The sequence below is a fragment of the Macrobrachium rosenbergii genome, chromosome 16, assembly GCF_040412425.1.
Source record: "Macrobrachium rosenbergii isolate ZJJX-2024 chromosome 16, ASM4041242v1, whole genome shotgun sequence".
In the NCBI taxonomy this organism is placed as follows: domain Eukaryota; kingdom Metazoa; phylum Arthropoda; class Malacostraca; order Decapoda; family Palaemonidae; genus Macrobrachium; species Macrobrachium rosenbergii.
In genome coordinates, this window is record NC_089756.1 from 43,265,763 (window position 1) to 43,288,761 (window position 22,999).

The window sequence follows — 22,999 nt, forward strand, 5'->3', positions numbered from 1 at the left end:
AACTCTTTCTGCTTTTGCATCATTCAGTTCCGCCTGTCTTCCATTTTCCACTTCAAATAAATCTTCAAAACACTTGATCCATCGACCCATGTCTGCACACACTTCAGTCAGCATCTTTTATTTTCAGCTCTTGCTTTGACATCATAGTGTTTATTAACCCTTTTCTCGGCGTCTACTGCTCTGTAAAACATTTTCTTATTTTCCTCTAATATTCTTGTTCACTTTCTCCCCTAAGTTTTTATAGCGTGCCTTCTTTTTCTTTCTCACTTTCCTCTTGACTACCCTATACGCCCTCTTTTTCTTGACTATACATGATCTTCTCTTCTGTCATGCAGTTGCACCTCAAATAATATAATTTCTTTTCCTTCACTAATTCTCTCATTACCGAATCCCAGTTATGAAGGTTTTTTCTTTTTACCTACGTTTGCTACTCATCAAAGACCTCACCATCAGGGGGAACAAGGCTGGAACTCGCAGTGTTTTGCAGGCTACAAAAGACTGCAAACGAGTGACGTCTGAAAAAGTTATAACCTTGAAATTAACTGTCTTATCTTAGGCTGACTATATTATTAAGTAAATTTTAAAGGAAAAGTATGTCAGACATTATATATTTCCTTAACCAGTCAGTAGATGGCTCTACTAAAAAACAAAACATTGAAACAAAATCAAACAGACAGATGGCTCTACTGGTCATATTACCGCAGGTCATCATGGTAAAATGTAAGTTTCTAATACATACAACTTTTTGCAACCATTTTTCCTGTTACCCCTCATATATATATATATATATATATATATATATATATATATATATATATATATATATATATAATATATATATATATATATATATATATATATATATATATATATATATATATATATATATAGTGTAAGAAAAAAGTGTGCATCGACATATTATATATATATATATATATATATATATATATATATATATATATATATATATATATATATATATATATAAAAATATATATATATATATATATACATTGTGTGCATCCATATATTTTTTATGTCTAATAAGGATAGTCTTTTAGTCAAAAAGAAAAAATAAATCGCACGCTCAGACTTGCTGTCGTCCAGCAGTGGCCCATAAGGTCACCATCGGGCTGCTACATGCATGACGACTTGTCATTTCGGCCTTCTCTTCTATTACCTTAATTTTTTAACGGTATAGGTAACCCTATTATTTCACATATACCATACGCTTTTTCCCCATGGAGGGTCTGACTTCAGAAGCTGCCAGCCCTACTTACATTTTTAATTGCATGATGGAAGGTTGTCCTAAAGTACCTAAACTACAGGCAGATTTTTCGCGAAGCAAAGAAAGCTGTTGATAAAAACGTTTGCAACCTCTTATATGTGAGATATGTAAAGGAGTGGTTCAGCGTACTTCGTTTAATTTCTGGCGAGCTATGACTTAAAAATCATTATTGATATAGAGATTTTTACTTAAAATCACCCAACATGGAAAGTGATGTATTGACCAGGTAGCTTTCTCTTTGAAAAGAAGCGCACCAAAGCAAGATTACGATAAGTATCTCTTAAAACTGAGAATGTATTTCGTGTGTTCAGCATTATTGTTTCAGTTCTTGGTTTTCCAAGGTTAGTTTAAGGCGGGTTTCGAAAAGAAATGATTGCGAAGTTACCTCTTCATACAAGTAAAGCAAACGATGCCGGCGATTTTTTAACCGTTGTTTTGTCAGCCATACAGTTAGCACTAAGGTAAATATCTTATGATGATTCGACGATTGCAGGAAATGTTTTTAAGTTCCAAAAGTGAAGGATCCCTTTTAGAATTGAGAGACCCTCTAAGGTGAAGAGCTGAAGACGATGATGGAGGCTGCCACAAATCGAGTTTGATTATTGTAAGTATAGGCTAATGATGGACTTGGTCGTTATAAGTTATGACAAACCCACTTTTGTAAGAAGAGAAAGCGTAAATTGCTTATGATAATCGGGAGTTCGAGCTCTGCATTCTAGAGGTGATTGGAGTGAAAAAGTTGCAGAAGCGATGGCAGAACAATTTAAAGAATAATGACTTCGAGAGCCACGCCCAAACTATTTACTGAATAAAAAGATTGGTGACCTTGCAGCTGAGTATTGAAAGTGAAGCAAGAGCAGTGTCACTGATGAGATGGAATTAGAAATGCATAGAGAGGGACATCCGGTTACCTATAAACTCATTTTGCCTTTTGGAGGTCGATTTAGACAGACCAAGATGTGACCCTTGCAAGACACGAAATACCGCATACTTCCAAGATCGAACTATGAATAGACCTGATTGGATCTATTTTAAAATGGGAAGGAAATTTTTTGGGAGCACTTTAATAGACAAAGATTTATCTAACGAAATCACAAAGGTTTTTTTGAAAACCATCCCTTTTTGGTGCTGGAGTCTGTTAGTGGTAACTGCTAATGTTTCCTTATGCAGAAGGTTTTAAGCTAGACTGCAAATCTATAAATCTACCCAATCAGGTAATATCCAGGTCTACATTAATAGTGTCACTAGAATTAACAAAATTAAGAGCTAGCTTCTGGAAAAGACAAAGGAAAGGCAGATGATTGGTGAAGAGTGGAGTCATGAGCTCATGAATTGGTTGGATACATAAAGACACCTTTAGAAATTGGGAAAGTGGTTGATGTAGTACCGTTAATAACAAAGGAGATGGATTGATTAGATAAGAACTTTGAGTATGTCTACAAAGAAGAATATTGTCAAAGTTTATCTGTCTGATAATTCTGAGAAACTTTGAAGACAAAGAAAAATAAGGAAAAGAAGAACTGGTGGTCAACAGAGAAATTGTAAGAAAGGTTGCAATATTTTGCCAGTAAATAAAAATGGGTTCAGTACAAAAGGGTAATATGTCTACAACCCCATGCCAGCATAGCCTCTCTGAACAAAGGATTCTCACCATGCTTGGGATTGGGGAGCCATATTTATATTATGCAATTCTTTGAAAGGTAAAAACGATAAAGGAAAACAACAGTTTCCTAGAGAAGATGAACAGTAAACAAATTAAAGTTAGTGCAGAAAATTAGAAAAAAAAATCCTATGATATTGCGGCTGTGCCAAAGATTAGTGGAAGGGCTGATTGCAACAATTACTGGGATATGTCGATCCTTTCAGTACTCTGTAAAGTTGCTAAAAGTTGATCTTTGAGACAGAATGTAAGAAAAGAACCATGAATTTAAACACTTGTTTTCCAGTTACCTTCCTCACTTGCTAAGACAGTCGCCATAATCGTGGATCAGGTCTAAAAATTACAGTAGATGCTGCCCCACTGACCACTCCTAAACATATTCTTAAGAAAATGCTGAAGGGAAGGGCCCTTTTTTCACACAAGTGCGAGCTCTTACTAAATAGATGAAGTAGCAATTGGCTGTCTTCTCAGAGTTCTGATTGCTAAGGTGTGTGTGGCTTTACCCGCGGTCTTTGCTAGGTATCCGAAACCTGCCATCTATATAAGTTCATCGTATTATATCCATAAAAAAAGTAAGCATACCTTAGTTTAAGCAGACAACTGAGCTGATTAACAGCTCTCCTAGGGCTGGCCCGAAGGATTAGACTTATTATACGTGGCTAAGAACCAATTGGTTACCTAGCAACGAGACCTACAGCTTATTGTGGAGTCCGAACCACATTATAGTGAGAAATGAATTTCTATCACCAGAAATAAATTCCTCTAATTCTTCATTGGCCGGTCGGAGACTCGAACTCGGGTCTAGCAGGGTGCTAGACGAGAACTCTACCGATTCGTCCAACGAGGAACTGTATTAACTATTACGGATGATAGAGATGTAGAAAATTCCATCTGAAAATACTTGGTAGTGTAAGTTAGACTGCAGTTAGTCCTATAGACTTTAGACCGTGTCAGCCAATGAACAGGGCAGTCACTGATTACAGTAGCTGGAAGTCTATCAACGACGAAGTAGGCGGGATCTGATAACTTTAACCAGTTAAAGGATATTAGGATTTGCACACCTTGAGTGTGCATCCTTATCAAAACGGAGAAGTTATTTTGTCATTCAGACAAATGCTAAAAATGACCAACCCCTTCTGCTATAATCTAGCATACGCTGTTGTCGTCATGGAAGTAATGAAGGCATTAAAAAATTATTCTTGGAAGTCTTAATCCCTATTATAACTATGAAAGTGTCACTGAGGTTGTTCTACAGCCCTAAACTGGTGCCATTCCCAGTAATGAAGAATAATTCAACTCATTCCAGAAGGAACTGATGACCATTACTTTATATATAAATTTACCTGCTTCAGTATAAAACTTGGAATCCCTCTAACCCAGCTATTTAGGCTTCACTACCATACCTCAGAAATCAAGTATTCGCTTTCTGTACTTTACAGATCATAACTAAACGTCTGAAATAAAACGGCTTTAATCAAGGAGTCCAAAATTGTTAGCAGTTTGCCGAGATTCAACTTTATAATAACTGAGGATGCTTCAGCTTTCTCGCCGAAGCCTCCAGTTGTTTGATTCCCCTGAGCACATCGATACTGGAGCATTCGACATGGAGCAAGAGAACGAGAGAAACAAGAATGACTAAATAATAATGAAGAGAGCTCGATATTTGATGCAGTGGCCTTATCAACCAATCATTTGTTAAATGTAATTTCAGAACTGTCCACGTGCTTTGATAAAACTTTCACCTTGGGAGTGGGTAAGCGGTGACAACGCTCGAGAGAGCAATCGAAACAGCAGCTGTCGGACTTTTAAATAATTCATTGGATTTCAGTGTCTTGGAGTTTCAAACTTTCCCGACATTCTCGATACCTGAGGGAAAGCATAACAAAAAACAATTTACCACAACTAATGGTGACAGCTTTAATTCCAAAGTATAACTGTTCATCGTGAAAGCATTTATCGTAGCCGCACACACACACACATATACACAGTATATATGTTTGTACATATATATATATGTGTGTGTATATATATATATATATATATATATATATATATATATATATATATATATATATATTATACACACATCAGCATGTATATATATATATATACACACACCGGCATGTAGTAGGACTTGGGCCAGAAACCTCACCTCTAGAGACTCACTTAAACTCTAGGAGGTTGTACCTTTTAGCATCATCCCTTCCTTAGGGAATAAGTTGTACAGTTATGTATGTATATATATGTATATATATATATATATATATATATATATATATATATATATATATGTGTATATACATATATAAATATATATATTTATATATATATATATATTTATATATATATATGTGTGTATATAGATATATAAATATTACATATATTTATATATATATATATATATATATATATGTGTGTGTGTGTGTGTGTGTGTGTGTTTATAATGCATGCAGAATTAAGCCATTTCCATAAAAGGGGAAGGCCTCAGAGAAGAGCAAGACAAAGCTCAATGTCACTGCCATGTTTTCACTGCTAAATTAAGGAAGTCATTGACATTATGCCGAGACACCCTACACACACTTTGCCATTCATCTCATTCTTACACGTACGCTCTCACCTCTAGTTACTAAATCTACACTGTTCTAATGCCTCGTCAGCTCCATTCATCCAACACTTCCTAGGTTTTCTTTTCTCAATTTCTACCAACAATTTAGAATTATACACTAAATTTTTCACCATTTCATCATCTACGGTCTTTCCTTATAGCTAACACATCTCAGTACGCTGCGATCCAACTTATTGCCTAGACTAATCTTTTTGCCATTTGTATGTAGTCTCCATATTTTTCTCCTTTTCACTTCTTCTCAGATAGGTTATTCCAATAGTTTCAAGCTTTTTCTCTCATTTAAGTTCAACTTTCATGGATCAGTTCCTAGGTTATTTCAATAACTTCAAGCTTCTGTCATTTAAGTTCAACCTTCATAGATCAGTTCCTAGGTTATCTCAATAGTTTCAAGCTTTTTCTCTCATTTAAGTTCAACTTTCATGGATCAGTTCCTAGGTTATTTCAATACCTTCAAGCTTCTGTCATTTAAGTTCAAGCTTCATAGAGCAGTTCCTAGGTTATCTCAATAGTTTCAAGCCTTTTCTATCATTTACGTTCAACTTTCGTAGATCAGTTCCATAAGGCAAGTCGGATCAATAACCCCTTCATACATATCAATTTTGTCCTTCATTGACCTTCCTCTCCCAGATCTTTTGCATACGCCCTGCTGCCTTTCATGCTTTTACCTATTCAGTAATTAATTTCTCACAGTCAACCTTTATCCTGTACATGTTTTTCGAAACACCTGGATGAATGAACCCCTTTTTTTTTTCTACCTTCCATATTGAAATTTATAGCTCCATTTTCTTAGTTTTCTTTTCACCACACAACATTGCTCTTGCTCACATTGACCTTTGAATTTCTCATCTTGCAAACATTCCTTTCAAACTCTTTTACCAGTTTCCACAGTTTCTGTTTGCTTTCCCAAATCAACTGTGTTATCTGCAAACATAATTTTTTCCACTCGCTCTTCATGAGCGGAAGAGTAAAAGAAAGTTGCGTTGCAGAAACTAGTGAGAGGTTTGGAAGCGTTTGAAGAGGAAAAATTTGACAGTAAATGACAGCAAGAGTAAGGTCGTAAGGGTTAATGAAAACCAAGAAAAGAAACAATATATGTTATTAAGGATACGTTAGAGACGGTGGATTTGCATAGGGATTCAAGAATAAATGTTTGCAAGTTTAACTTTAGAAGGTTAATGGAGACAAGAACGATGGAGCAACGACTGCTGAAATGGACGGTGGAAGATTGGAAGCAGCTGATTTGTACGGATATCCGAGAATGAACATAACGCATTATGGAAGGCACAGGGAAGAGACGAGACACAGAATAGGTACAGAAAGTAAGGCACCTGGGTGTGTGCAAAAGATGTGGAATAGAATTAAGTCTGTGGGAACTATGGTTTGATTGTATGAAAGGATTATTGGGCCAACTTTATGGAAGTGAGGTATAGAAGTTAAATACAAAGGAAAGGATTTTTTTATGGCTAAAGGAAAACTGAAAGTGATACATGCGGAAATGCACAGAAGTGGTAGAAAGGTAAGCGTTGTTGGAGAGCAGATCGTGTGTTTCAAGACTGATTATACAAAAAGAATGGAGGACGGTAGGTTGATTTTTAGAATCAATAATTCGGAGGTGGTATGAGGAAGGCTAAGAGCAGGCCAAAAAAGGGCTAGATGGATGATGTGGCAAAATTACTGGCAAAGAAGGGACCTAATGTCCAGAAAGCGTTCGATTTCATGAATGATATAGCATTTATACCATGTATGTGTTATTTTCATTTTCTTGAGTGACTTTTGCCCTTTAGGTGAGACGCATTATATGCCTCTAACGGAGCAACTCATGAAAGACTTTTCTGCCTCAAACTTTTTTTTTACAATTTTTAATATTACGTCCTTGTTGTGTACGGAGCCATCAGGCAATACGTTTTGACAGCTGTATACGATAAGACCATGTCCAAAATAACTCCATTTTTTGAAAGAATGTTTTACCGGAGAAATTCTGGACCATTCTCCTTAACGGAGGCCAAAGTTCAGTTTTCAGTTCGTGTTGTCCTGTTCAATAATCACTTGTCTAACGAATGATTGATGGTGTATTTTTTTATATTTGTGAAATTAAAGAATTTGATCTGAACGGTCTAAAGGAGAAATATACTTTGGTTCAATAAAAATTTCTACCAGTGCTTGAGAATTATTTTTCAAAATGCGGAAAATTACTTACACTTGCTCATTGTCCTTAACTGATTTTCCATTTGTCTACAACCTTGGTATATCCGAAGGTATATGGAAAGTAATTTCTAGGCTTTCGGTCCAGGACTGCTTATCAAAATCTTTATACATCTAATATTGTATGAGGGCTTAGATGCGCCCACAATACATTGAAGCAATAAACCTCAATGGAAACGGTGTTTATCTGATTTCATTTCCATCTAAGCTACTTAGAATGGATTCTGAGACTGGAAAATTTTCCTAGGGTTTCGAAGGCTGAACGAATTACTCCAGTAAAGTGTGTAATACATTCTTTCGCCTTTTTTTTTTTTTTTTTTTTGCTGTTTGGTTTAAATTAAGTAGGTGCTATAATGTTCGAAATGGATTACGATGCATGGTGTGGACCATTGGGCTCTTCAAACCAACGGACTTACAGAAATGACAATTTTCCTAGAGATTTTTTTAAAGAGGGGCATTCCTCAGAGAATAGATGTGTAATGCAGCGGAATGGGATGTGAGGGAATGAAAGGGAGATTAGCTGTAGGTTATAGAAGTGGCAAAACAGACCCTGCAACCCACCCACTCACACACACACATACACGCACACACAGAGGCGTCCACATAAACCTTTTCGCTATCATTACGCCCCAAACAATGTGTGGGGGGCGATAAATACGAAGTAGGACAACCGAAATGCCCAGCGCACCCAAGAATTATAGGACAGCTTCCCGCTACTGACTCATTCCAACGACATTCCTATTGGAACAATACCTCCTCCTCCTCCTCCTCGCCCACCCCTCACACCTCTTCTCCCCCCCTCGCTCCCTCCCTCCCTCCCCCCTCCTGGCATAAACCCCCTCGTTGAACCAACACCACCATCATTCTCCTACCCCATCTCTCTCTCTCCGAATAGAGATGGTGTTATTCCTCTTTTATTTCTTTCTTCAAATTCTTTAATTTGCCCTTTTCAGTTGGGTTTGTTAGGTCTCTCTCTCTCTCTCTCTCTCTCTCTCTCTCTCTCTCTCTCTCTCTCTCTCTGGCATATTTCGGCACCTATGCCCGTCTCCAAGTGCCCTCTACCAAAACTCTCATCATTGATGAAGAAAGAAAAATGAACAATTTTCAAACGAGAGAGAGAGAGAGAGAGAGAGAGAGAGAGAGAGAGAGAGAGAGAGAGAGAGAGAGAGCTAGTATATAATTTAATACAACACCCAAGAGCGCTTAGAATACGGGGTCCCTGTGGGAATGGGTATAATGAAGTGGTTCCACAAATATCTTATACACAGCGCTAATCACCGCGCGAGAATGATATATCGCTCTTAAAAGGTGATTATGTTTCAGATCAAAAGACGAAAAATTCTCCCGTTTCTTTTTGGACGGGAGGAAATTGTTCAGAAATATGTATCGTAATTTTCTCGTAATTTGTGTTGAGTTGGTTTTTTAATAATGTTTGTCTTATCCGGTTGCTCTTTGACTCCGTTTTACGTTTGGGTCAATTATTATTATTTTCTGGTAAATGATGGTTAGATTAGCTTTGTAGGGTTAGTGCCTTCAGTGCACCTCATGCGGTGCACTGTAGGCATTACTTAAGGTTCTTTGCAGCGTGCCTTCCTTAGGAACCTAGCTGCAACCCCTTTCGTTCATTTTACTGTACCTTCCATCTTAATTTCCGCTCTCTCCTAACAGCTGATTCATAGTGCAACTGCGAGGTTTTCTTCCTGTTACACCTTTCAAGCCTTTTAGTGTCAATTTCCATTTCTGCGCTGAATGACCTCATTGATCCCAGTGCTTGGCTTTAGGCCTAAATACTATATTCAATTCGATGGTTAGATTAGTCGCGGGGATGGGGGGTGGAACAGGACCTTTTTCCTCCGATGTTAGTATGAAACCGGACATGTTATTTTGTTTGTTACTCTCTATATATTTTTATAAACATCCTGTATGGTGGGGTGCAATTACAGTAAATAACAGAACCCGATACTTTGTAATTATAATTATAGTTGTTGTTATTACACTACACTGACTAAGGATTAAGGTGGGATGAAGAAGAGGAGTTGTTATTATTATTATGATGATTGTGCACACAGTTATATCAAATAAAAAATTGATTTTATTAGAAAATATTCATCCTTTCCTTAGAGCTATTTTGTTTCTTATTTTATCGTTTCCTACTAAGCACATGAAATGACATATTGATTACATAGTTAACTGTAAAGTTTGAAATCTCAGTTTCATTTATGTATTTTCTTAATGAAGCGACAGCATTTAAGCTCTTGTCATTCACTATTTTTTATTTTATTTTATAGCATCTTCGGTGGTAAGGATTCAAAAGGTGCTGGTGTTTCATCTGTGCCCCTGGTAGCAATCCGGCTGCGATGTGAAATCAAACCCAGGTAAGTGTTAGAATATTTCAGTGTCTTCGGTGTTAATCAATCATTAGATGCACCCAAAGGTATATTAAATTTTTGGGGAACATGTGTTTTTTCCTCACAGTTTCGCTGTCTAATCGAGGGTGAGTTTTACTGTTCAAATTGGCTGATATCTGAAAAATCCGTTGGTTGATTTAGTTGGCTAATTCTTTTTTTTTCTTCTTCTTCTTGTTGGGGGAGGGGTTTCTGCCCAGTGGTTATGTGAACGTTTGATACACTAGTCAGTATCTAACGCTAGTGTCCATTTTAATGTCTTCAGTGAGAGTTTAGGAAGTCCTCTCTATCATTTTAATCTTTTTTGCAGTAAGACCGTATTTTCTCTGCCATGTTCACATTTTCAGAGCGTTTACAGCCATCATGCATTTCTTTCTTGCAAAAAAGGACAACCTACTTATCCGGAAAAACTCTTAACTCAACAGTTCCTTGTCTCTGTTGGCTTTTCAGTGTCTGGAGGTCCATACCAGGCCTTGTTGGCTTGTCAGAGTCTGGAGGTCCATACCAAGCCTTTTACTCCCTGGCCTTAAATAGGGCTGGCTAAATCTGAACCTACCAATAATTCCTTTGTACTTGCAACGCTCGCTTCCACTTCACAAATTTCATCATAGATTTTGCGGCCTTTTCATGATCTTGTTCGTAATATATCGTTGCATTTGTTTCACTGATTAATGCAACATTTTTCGTAGAATGGGAATCCACTACTGCTATTCTCTTATCATCTATCGAGTCTTCATCCTACCATTGTCATTCAGAAAAAAAAAATGTCAGAATCTCACTATTCTTGTTAAGTCCGCCATCGCCAGTATCGCGTTGTCAGTCATTTTATTCATATGCCCTTATGGTATTCCTTAGAATCTATCTCATTTGAAATTTTCTTTCAGTTCGAAACATTGGGTTAGGGTAAGAAGAGAAAGATGTGAGTCACAGGATAGACTAAGCTATGAAGGCAATAGGAGTCACGTAGATGGTTTAGCTAAAAAATAAAAGGCTTGCCTATGGACGTAACAGTCAGAATTTATGAAGCAGTTGATAAGACAGCTCTCTCTCGTGAAAGAAGTGTTGATTTTGAACGCAAATGACAGGAAAAAGGCGGAAACTATCGAGAGAAACTGAGTTTTTGGAGGTGGTTTGGTCGTGTGGGAAAAATGGGGTTGGGTAGAATATTGAAAAGAATGTATCATTGAAAAGTGTTGGAGGAAGGAAGAAAGGTACACCGAGAACATGTTGGCTGCACGGAGTGGAAAACGTATTAAAACGAAAGGCTTGTAGATGTTCATGTTTGGCGAGATAACGCTCAACATGGAGATGATGGGCACATTATGCGTGTTGTAACGGGCATAGTTGATGTGTTACGGTTAAGCCGCTGTACAGGTTAAACTTTTCTGCATAAGAGCTTCTCCTTTAGAGAGGAATGTAGGAGTGACTGTTAACATTTTCACTTTGAGGCCACTCCTACAAGGAAATTGGAATATGTATTATATAAAATATTTGTATAATTATATATATACATTATAATAAGACCAGTCAGTGAACCCATTATTTCTAGTTTCTTTAATATTATTGATTACATTTTAGCTGTCACTAGAAATGAATGTTAAAAATCAGTCGAGTACTGTTCATTTATGCATTGCCAATGTTAGGTGTTTTGCCGAAAACTGAAATACAGGGAATTCAATCGTCTGCTTGACCTGGACTATGAAAATACAGTGGCCATGTAATAACCTCTCAACTTCTCATTTTCATAATCATTTTTTTTTTATTACAGACACTTTTTCCACTAAATTCCTTGAATTCCCAAGCAGCAAATGAACTAAGAACTTTTTCATAGGAACCTGCAGACGGTACAATCAAATCCAACCCTTTAACTTCTGTGAGACCAAGCAGGATTATAGTTTATTTTCTCTCATAAACCTTCCTCACTATGGCAGCAATGTTAAATATGTATGTGTGTGTGTCTGTTTGTGAGCGGCACGATTATTTCTTTCTGAATAAATATAAATAAGAATTTTCAATGATACGGTTTCGACGCTGATTAAGAGACTTTGCCATTGTTTTTTGTGGAGACTTAACGGATGCAAAATATTAAATGCCTCACTAACCAAAGACCTAGAGGAAAGACAAAGGGAAAGAAAGAATAGATCCAGTCCCCTAAGGAATTGTGTCAGAAGGAAGACAACAAAAGAAGTATCCCAAAATATCAGATCAGTGTTTTAAACAGGAACAAAAAATGGAAATGTAAAGCTTGAAAATCTGACGCAAAGAAAAATATTTACGGCATGGAAATGGACCGTCAATTTTTTTTTAGAACCAGATTTAGGTCTGAATTACGTGGCCATTTCAAGACAGATTTGAAACATTTGAAACATTCTGAAAGCCCCAAAATGATGTTGAAAGCCTGAGGTTGCAATTACAGAAATGACAGAAGTATTCTGTTTTGTTTAGATACGAGAACAGTCTTTTGATGCAAACTTGACGAAAAAAGATCGAGACTAAAAATAGGTTTCAAGAAGTGCAGTCTAAAATAGAACGACTCAGAAACTTTAGGGATAAAGGAGAAATGTTAAAAGAGAATAAAATAATACTACTATTAATAAACCCTTCTACTGCAATGTTAATAAACCCTTCTACTGCTTGTGCAAATACAGAAAACACTGTCTTGAAGAAAAAGTACGTGAAAAATGAGGAAGAGTGAATTTTTTTTGCGAATTACGATTTCTATTTATATATGTATATATACCATACACCGGTCTCTTAACTAGTCTTGAGGGATGAGACTGTTAGCCCCGCCGCCTTTTCATGACACCAGCAGACACTGAAACCCATTACCAGCTCACCTATAAACGTGACCGTAGAGCTGCTCTCTCACCCACACAGTTATTATATATAGTTTTGGGTAAATATGAATCTGTAATTATATAATTATTTCCAATGGATTATTTGTGTTTGATGAGTTTTGTGTGAATATGAATGTTTAATTACATGATTATATCCAATACATATCTTATGAGATGAAAATCAACTCATAAAATATGCAAATCACAGTAGTGCATAGCTCCTTACTTAATTTTATCCCTTTCTTTAAGGGAAAGGCAATAAATAAGCATAAAATTATCAGAACTTAAAAGACAAGATATTACAAGTAGATAGACTTATAACCAAGATTCCACGTGACGAATAAACAGAATTAATTTTTGTCTAAACAAAGTAGACGGAAACTAAAATAACTAAAAATCACTCGCGGTAAAGTTCGACGACGAAGCTGTGACATGATGCTTTCAGGAGGAAAAGAAAATACAAAACGGGGGAGTGAAAATGTCATTTATTTCTCCAAATATAGAGGGAAGTGTGGAACAATACTCAGGGTTAATCCTTACAAAAGTATTGGCATAAGAACTTTCTGTCCCCCCCCCAAAAAAAAGCAAAGGAAGGAAACACAAAGGGGAAGGGGATAGGGGTGGGTGGTGTAGGAGATTGGGGGCCTACCCAAACTGGCTAAAACCACCGCCAACCATCGCCTCTGATCAAGCCGGATCCACCAAAACAAACCGGTGCTTTCATCCCCAGTTAACGTCAAACCCGAACTCTCCCCTAATCAATGTAATTTACGGTTTAATTCCTTTTATGCCCGACATTCTCATGATGTTCCCTGTCCCCGCTCCCCCTCCCCCGTCATGCAATTTGTCATCGTAATTTACCCTAATTAACAGGTGCCTTTGATAAAGACCAGATACTACTCGATATATATATTTTTGTATTCGAATGACTCGGCCGCGACCATTCCTCGTTAGCTATGGCACCGTTAATGCCGGTATATATCACAGTCGGGGCCAAATCTCTTGTATTAGCCATTTAGGGGGCCCGTGTATGGTCTGCTCTTTTATTCTCGTTATTTATTTGTTTATTTATTTATTTATTTATTTATTTATTTTAAGTGTTTTTTCGTTTATGTATTTCAGATGTTTCTTGTTGATTTCTGGCTTTGTTTTGGTTTTGTTAGATCTCACAAGAATAGTCATTCACGGAGTGTAAATTATAGGTTTATATATATATATATATATATATATATATATATATATATATATATATATATATATATATACACATTTATATATATATACATATATATATTTAATATTATTTATATATATATATATATATATATATATATATATATATATATATTATAAGTATATAATGTATCTCTCTCTCTCATTCTATATATATATATGTGTGTGTGTGTGTGTGTGCTGTGTATGTATGTATGTATATATGTGTATGTATGTACACTTATAGACAAGCAGGTACTCAATAATTTTTGGTAATGATTGATATTTCTATACATGTATATATACACACATATATATATATATATATATATATATATATATATATATATATATATATATATATATGTATATATATATATATATATATATATATATATATATATATATATATATATATATATATATATATATATATATATATATATATATATATATATATATATATATCGACAAAATCGACAATTAGTCTGGTCTGGCTTTCCGAAATATGTTGTATCAGTGATAGTAAACCCAATGGTATGGAAATTACCAAGCAATATTATGTTACAGTCTGTAATGATTATAAATTTTATGGATACGTTCCACCCCAGGAGAGATTTAATGGTTATCACATTATGAAATTTAAATCGGATTTAATTTTGTTATCGTTATAATTGTTGTAGCCGGCGTCAGATCTACCATTTCCCACATGGCGTATAGTGTTTTTATGGCTGAGAGTGAGAGATGGCCATAATTTCAAGATGGGCAGTCGAGTATGAGACTTTTATTTCGCAAGTATGAATTCGATATCATTTTTATTGGAAAATGTGAACGAATAAAAAGATAACAGGGTGTATGAATTCGAGATCATTTTTATTAGAAAATGTAAATGAACAAAGAGATAACAGAGTCTATGAATTCGAGATAATTTTTATTATAAAGCGTATAAAAAATAACAGGGTGTATGAATTCGAGATAATTTTTATTGGTGAATGTATAAAAAAAAAATAACAGGGTGTATGAATTCGAGATCATTTTTATTGGAACGTCTGTAAAAAATAACAGGGTGTATGAATTCGAAATAATTTTTATTGGAAAGTGTGTAAAAAATAACAGGTTGTATGAATTCGAGATAATTTTTATTGGAAATGTATAAAAAATAACAGGGTGTATGAATTCGAGATCATTTTTATTGGAAAATGTATAAAAAATAACAGGATGTATGAATTCGAGATTATTGTTACTGGAAAATGTATAAAAAAATAACAGGGTGTATGAATTCGAGATTATTTTTATAGGAAAATGTATAAAAAATACTGGGATGTATGAATTCGAGATTATTTTTATATGAAAATGTTTAAAAAAAATAACAGGGTGTATGAATTCCAGATAATTTTTGTTGGAAAATGTATAAAAAATAACAGGATGTGTGAAATCGAGATTATTTTTATAGGAAAATGTATAAAAAAATAACAGGGTGTATGAATTCGAGATTATTTTAATTGGAAAATGTATAAAAAAATAACAGAATGAATGAATTCAACATTATTTTTATTAGTAAACGTAGAAAAAAAAATAACAGGGTGCCCATCATAGATCTCATATATTTCCTTCATACATTAGCTTCGCCATATATCACATTAGCAGAGTGAGGGTGAGGCTGTTCCAGTGCAAGTTGTCAGTTCGACAGACATAACATGTACGTATAAGATCAAATAAATCTTATCCTTCATGATATTTTGGGAATTTTAGTGACCGGATTTTTTTTTTCTTTAAACCGAGGTCAGAATCTCTATTGGAGGAAGAATTTTTTTTTTCATTTTCAAACTGAGGTTCGGAGTTTTCTGGTGAAAATGTATTAAATGAAATACCTTGGAATAAAGACGATAAGAGTGCAATGCATTGTACCTGTTTTATCTAAATACATTAAGTTAATGTAACTAGCAGTTTTCGTACACATACACACACATATAATTATCCATCCATTAAAACAAAAATGAAAAACTGTATCGGAGCTTGTATTTTTTCTTAAAAATCTTCAGAATTAATGAAATTAAAACACCAGTACATTCAATTTATGCCAGGCATGGTATACCTATGAGGTCAGCTTCTATGACCTCAAATAAATCGGCTTTAAGTAAAGAAGGTAGTACCGGGCCAATGGCAAACAGACAAAGGCCCATGCTCAAATATCTTCTTTCGGTAACAAGTAATTAAATAAGTTTCAGGGATGTTTCTCCGGGTAAAGTCATTAACATGGATTACTGCCTCGGCCTTCGCCCAGTCAATTCTAATGGTTGTGCATCTCAGCGTTTAGCTTGATAAATGGACACAAACGCTCAGATGTACCTTTTACAAGGAGGTTATACTTTTGGTCCGGTTTGTTCATTTGTTTGTGTGTCTGCATGTTTGTGTGTTGCCGGGATTTCTCAGTTTGTGTCTCGACTAATGGCAACGAGTTATTAGATTCTGGGAGAGATCTGGATCTGAATTAGGGACAAAATAGGCAGAGGGATGTTTGGACTGCTCATCCTCGGCGGAGGTTTGCCATCTCTGGAAACCCTTATGTCGTGATGCTTTTATTTTCTTCTCTCTTATTCAAGGACATTTTGCATCATTTTCCGAGTTTTTTTATATTTCTTTCCCCCACCCCTTTCCCTCTCTCATCTAAATTTCGCATTAAGAGAAAATACAGAAATCTCTCTCTCTCTCTCTCTCTCTCTCTCTCTCTCTCTCTCTCTCTCTCTCTCTCTCTCTGTCCAGAATTCAAACGGGCACTGGATGCAAAAGCAATTTCATTACAAATAAACCCCTGCATTCTGATTAGTGCCAGGCAGACCACGCCGACTAAGCGCTGAAAATGATCAGCGGCAAATTGTCCTCGATGTTAGCCACTTCTTACCTCTTTCCGTTTCAATCTCTTCCTCTCCTCCAAATCCTCTTCCTCCTCATCCTCCTCTTCTTCTTCCTCTTAGTTCTGTGGATTGCCCTGGATAAAGTTTCGAGAGATTGACACGAAGTGCTCTCGCCTCAGTACCTTCCGTTCCCCTCTCTGTAGACGTTGAGAGTTAATGACACCGTCTGAGATTACGGGGACAGACTCCGCTTACTTCCGAGAGGTAGTTAAGGGAAGCGCAGATATCCCTCTCTTAACAAAAGAGGGTCTTTGTGCTTAATGGCGCATCGGCGGGTCTTTGAAAAGTGGATTACCTAACGGGACCTCCAAGGATTATCCTGCTTGGAAATGGTCGTTATTGCTGTTGTGCCAATTTACCTAACTTCTTGCTCACGTGTTTTGTAGAATTGACGTGGGTTTTGCCACGGCTGAAGTACAACAGTATTACTGTACTATTAATACTACTACTACTACTACTACTACTGATACTACTAATGATAATAATACTATAATAATGAGGAAAGTATTCTGATAATAATAATTTTGGTTATAATGAATAATGATTATAATACTTATTACAAAGGAATCTTAACTGTATTATGATACTGGTTGCAACAATCATATTAGTAATGAAATCCTTTTTCTATATATCACAGCTATTACACTGGTTGGGAAACTCTCTAAGCCAAAAGTGCCATGCAGGAAATGCAGCTTCAAAAAATTGCAAGTAAAAAATTTTCAGAAAAGCGCTGAAGGAGATGCATTATCAACAAAACTATTTAGATTTGGTCATTTAACCACCATAGTGATCATCAAATTATCCCGTTTTTGAGACTACCAAAAGGGTACTTTTGATGCAGAGGCCAAAAACAGCCTTTTGCAGGTTCATATCGTCTGACTGCATACGATAACTCACATGCATCGCACTGCTGCTGTTCAGCAAGAGTTTTGAAACAGCTACGTGAGAATTTTGAAGGTAAAGGAAAAAGCTGCATGTGACGTAAATGGGCCAAAAAAAAGCTAATGATGGAATCGATAGAAAGGCAACGTAGAGGGTGTTGAGGATGTATGTAATAAAAGATAAATCGTTTAGAGCCATAAAAGTGGGTCTGAGACAAGGGTGTGTATGTTTCGTTGGCAGCCTAATAGTTTTATGGGTGGAGTGATACGACCCGCCAAAGTACAGTAGATTAGGTGCAAAGTTTTTGGGTTAAGAAAATGAGTCATGATTGGAGTGTAGAATGGATGATATATGCGACCAATACAGTACTGATTGATGGTGGTGTAGAGAAACTACAGGAACTAGTGGAAAAGTTTGGAATTATTTGCTAGAGAAAGTCAAAAGTAAACTTGAGCAAGACAAAGGTTATAAAGTTAAAAGGATGCTCAGAAAATGAAACGCTGATTGTCTATATGGTTGGTGTAAGAATGCACAGTTAATTTGTATAGGTCTGAAAAAATAGCAGATGGTGCTAGGATAAGAGAAGCGGTGACTCACAGAATAGATAGAGCAAGGAAGATAGCATAATTTACGTGAAAAAAAAACTAGGAAAGAGACATGGATTCTCCATGGAAGGCTAGGTTGCAATTTATGAAAGGGTTTTTGATCCAACTCTCCATTTTGGAAGTGGACTGTGGATGTTGAAGCTGAAATAAAGGAAAAAAATGTTAATGGCGTTTTTTTTTTTTTCATCAGCTTGTAGCGTAAAGGAAACGGGAAACATGATAAATGTGAAGTTACGTAGTTGTGGTAGAAAAAAAAATTAATATAGTTGAAAGTATGAACCAAAGGGTTTTGAGTGTCTGGTCCTGTGAAAAGAAAGAAGGACATGTTGGTTTAAAAAAAAAAAAAGTGTATAATTAAGAAGGACAGGAAGAGATAGAATACTAGGTAAATGCGTAAAAGAGGTATTGAAACGGATGGGGCTTGATGTCCAGAGCGCAACTTGTGTAGGGTGATTCGATTCGCTGCTAATGGCCCTTCTGTGTAAGTGTATGTAGTGGCTGAATGTTTTTAAGTTTTATGCACAGGGGGTCATCCACTATTTGGTGGTCAGTGTATGAATGGCAGCGACTGCTGTGTTCTTTTTCTCTGTTGCCACCCTTTGTTAGGAAAACCGGCTTAAGTTGGAAAAATAATTAGGTTTATATACGTGTATGCGTATGCATGTGTTCCCTCCGAAAATGAAACCACCGCCAGCGTAATGAATGAAAGAATAAATTCGAGGACCCAGTTACAAGGTGTCGCACTTTTCCGTAAGACCAGATTAAGCTAGTATTTCCCTCAGTTATGATAAAGCGTCACGAACCCCATCTGCATTATTATTACTCGAGAGAGAGAGAGAGAGAGAGAGAGTGAGTAAACGCATGTGTGTGTAAAGAAGGAAGTTAATACAGAGATTCTTATTGCACAAGGATAATGAAGTTATAAAGCGCGTTGCCCCGTCTAAGAAATAATGGTAAAACAAGAGAAAATTCGGAAAGTGTTCGTAATAATTCTCGACTTGTAGGAAATGTGGGGGTGTGGGGCGCCGGGCATTTCAATTGGGAAGGGGGAGAGGATGAGCAACAGGGGTAAAGGGGGCGGGGGGGGATGTGAATGAGGAGAGGCAAAGCCAGGCACTAAACTCCTCATTTGACAATTTATCCTTATAATTTTTTCTCTCTTTCCTACCCTCCTCGGTATGCGCTTCCTCCTCTCAAGTTTTATCCTCCAGGAGTCGTACACAACCGGGGCGTGAAATATCACCTCCGGTCGTCTAGTCCTTCTTCATCTTATGAGCTATCTTTGGGACCCATTAAATGCGAATGTTTACTCAAGGCGCTCCTGATTCACCCTTTAAACGTACGACTGAGTCGTGGGCAAAGCCATTCCTCTTCACCGTCAGCGTCGAATTAAAGAGGTCGTCGCTGGAGTCGTGTCTCATGAGGGGGGAGGAGGAGGAGGAGGAGGAGAAGGCGGAGGAGGGAGAAGTGGTGGAGGAGAGAACGGAGGATCTGAAGGATGGCCCATGCGTGGTGGGGTATTGCAAGGATGAAATGCAGGTGATAGAGTACGCTGAGATTTGTCATAGCAAGGGCACTGGCTACCTACCGTCTTCTGAGGGTGTCGGGAACCACACCTACCCGCTAGCGACCAACGTCCAGACCAAGATTACAGACTACTTAGAATCTACTGGTCACTTTTTACCAGATACGGAGATAATTGTAATATCCACAATGCCCTTTTAACTTTTCGAATCCTTCACACTTTTTGGATACGCTTGTCACTAAAAAGCCTTAGATCCAAACGGAAGAAACATGAAGTAATTCTGATTTCCGGTAGCGGGCATCGAAACCGCATCCCAAGTAATCACAGAGGGGTCACGTTGTCGACCTGACCGCAAAGTCGGCAAAGTGACCTCGTTGTGATGATTACTCGGGACGCGGTTTCGATTCCCGCTACCGGACATCAGAATTACTTCAAGTTTCTTCCATTTGGATCTAAGGCTTTGTAGTAACAAGTGTATCCAAAAAGGTGTGAATAATTCGAGAAGTTAAGAGGGCATTGTGGCTATTACAGTTACACAGACTTACTTGTTTAATGGAACATCGTAGTTCTGTTTCCCAGGGCATTCATGCTGTTCTGCCAGGAGGAAGTGCCATTCCTGCTACAGACCTAGAAATGTTCTTGGCAAGAGCTCCAAAATTCTTGGAGTTACAGCTAAACAAATGATCGAGACTCAATCTTATTTCATAACATTTATCCAGGTTTACTGGCATTAGGGTAAGGTAAATGAATAGTATTTGTGATTGCCGACACCCATATTTACCTTGTGCCTTAAATTTTATTCAGCATAGTTTCGAGACTACGAAAATTTATGAGACACATTTCTCAACACTTTAGTAACAGTTTCTTCAAGAAGATGAAGGTATAAAAAAAGACTTATCTTGTGTAAAACTTACCTTGTGATGATAATTTATAACGATATAAGCAAGGTCAGTTTGGTAAGAAACACTCAACAATGAACGGTGAAACTGTTGTCAAGTTGCTAGGATATAATGAAAATAATACATTCAAAGGATACGATTCACTGTACTGTACATACCATAGACAGTTAGTAGTCATCCTGCATATCCTAGAGTAAAGAGACTGAGTACCAGCAAGGGGTCTGTGTGTAGATTCACATGTAGGAAGTCTTGCATATATACCATTTTTTTCTCAGAAGTGCTCCTGGAGAAATTTATTGGAATAGGTGTGAAATATTTCTAGAATTAACTACCCGAGGTGACAGTTACACTCACTAGTGTCACGTAAATTGGCCCTCTCAGATATTGAGAGGTCCGTGGGGAGAGAGAGAGAGAGAGAGAGAGAGAGAGAGAGAGAGAGAGAGAGAGTAGGAGAGAGAGAGAGAGAGAGAGGAGAGGTAAGGAATCACTGGTTGATGATATTTTTGGTTGTTTACTAGAGAGCATATATATATATATATATATATATATATATATATATATATATATATATATATATATATGTGTGTGTGTGTGTGTGTGTGTGTGTGTGTGTGTGTGTGTGTGTGTGTGTGTGTGTGTGTGTGTGTGTGTGTGTGTGTGTGTGTGTATGAAAGAATCAGTACAGAGGTGATTTCGGCCGTCGACTAAATGAGACCTCGTATACTAACCAGACTGTTTTGCACTTGGAAGTAATTGATACCAAAGAAATGTGATGTGATTGAAATATGGTGACTATGAAGTCCTTCTCATAAGTCGGTTGTGATGAAAATATTCAGTATGCTTATTCTTAATAAGCTAGAGAAAAATGATAATACTTATACATGAAAGCTAGTTTTAATAAAGGCATGTTGTGCAGGTGAATTTAAAAATCCCTTCTGATTGCTTTAGTTGATGAGGAGAGGGCATTTTACATCGTCCATAGACCAATTTTACGTTACTGTGGTACTTACCTTAATCATAAAGATAACTGGAATTATCTATGAACGAAGCTGGTGCAAAGCTGATGTTGATGGAGTCTTGTCAAGTGGATTTGCAGTGAATAGTAGGGTGCTTCAAAATAATGTTATTTCACCTTTGCTATTTTCCCATCCCATGGATTTCATAAGAAATAAAGAAATTTGAAAGACTTAGAATACACAGGTGATTCTGCGTTAAACAGCAAATACCACATTATTTACATTATTCACATCAATTGATTAGTAGAATGTATCATATAGCTAGAAAAACAGGAGTAATGAGGACAGAGCATTCACATAGGAACGAAATAACATCGGATGGAGAAAATTTTGAGGTTGAATCTTTCAAATATTTGGGAATAGTATCTGGAACGGGTTCTCTTGAGTTTATATTTAGTAAAAGACCAAAAAAGGTCATTCAAGCAATAGGCAGGCTGAATAAGATTCAGAAATAAAATAGACAGAAATTGCATACGAAAGTAAGAGTAAACGTCAGTCTAGTAACTTCTGAATTACTGTTTGTGTGTGTGCGCGCGCGTGTGTGTGTTGTGTGTGTGTGTGTGTGTGTGTGAGTGTCGTTTTACTGTTAAAATTCTCTCAACGTGGTTTTAAGGTTTTTAATATGAAATTTGCTTATTTTTGAAAAATGCATGTCAAAATGCAATTCAAAATAATAGGTGTTTTTAAACTCCTTAGATATCTATTCTTTTTATGATCATGTATTTGTGAGACCCAAATAATAATGGAAAAATAATCAATTAATTCTATAAATTCATTTTGTCTGTCAATTTCACTTAAAAGCTCGGCTTCTTCTTTCCACTTTATAATCTGCAAAAAGTGGTTTCAGATGCTTAGGGGTAATCGTTTATATGATCGTTTATTCAGAATTGTCTGTCATAAATCTACTTTTCGTTTGAAAATAGTTGC

At 36.5% G+C, this 22,999-nt stretch overlaps 1 long non-coding RNA gene across 1 annotated transcript in view; it reads left to right on the top strand.

Moving 5' to 3' along the window:
- Nucleotides 1-22,999, top strand: part of LOC136847380 (uncharacterized) — a 190,851-nt gene that overhangs the window by 94,645 nt on the left and 73,207 nt on the right. The window contains exon 3 of the long non-coding RNA XR_010855715.1: nucleotides 10,065-10,151. This is a non-coding gene — a long non-coding RNA (uncharacterized lncRNA). The remainder of the gene's footprint in view (nucleotides 1-10,064; nucleotides 10,152-22,999) is intronic.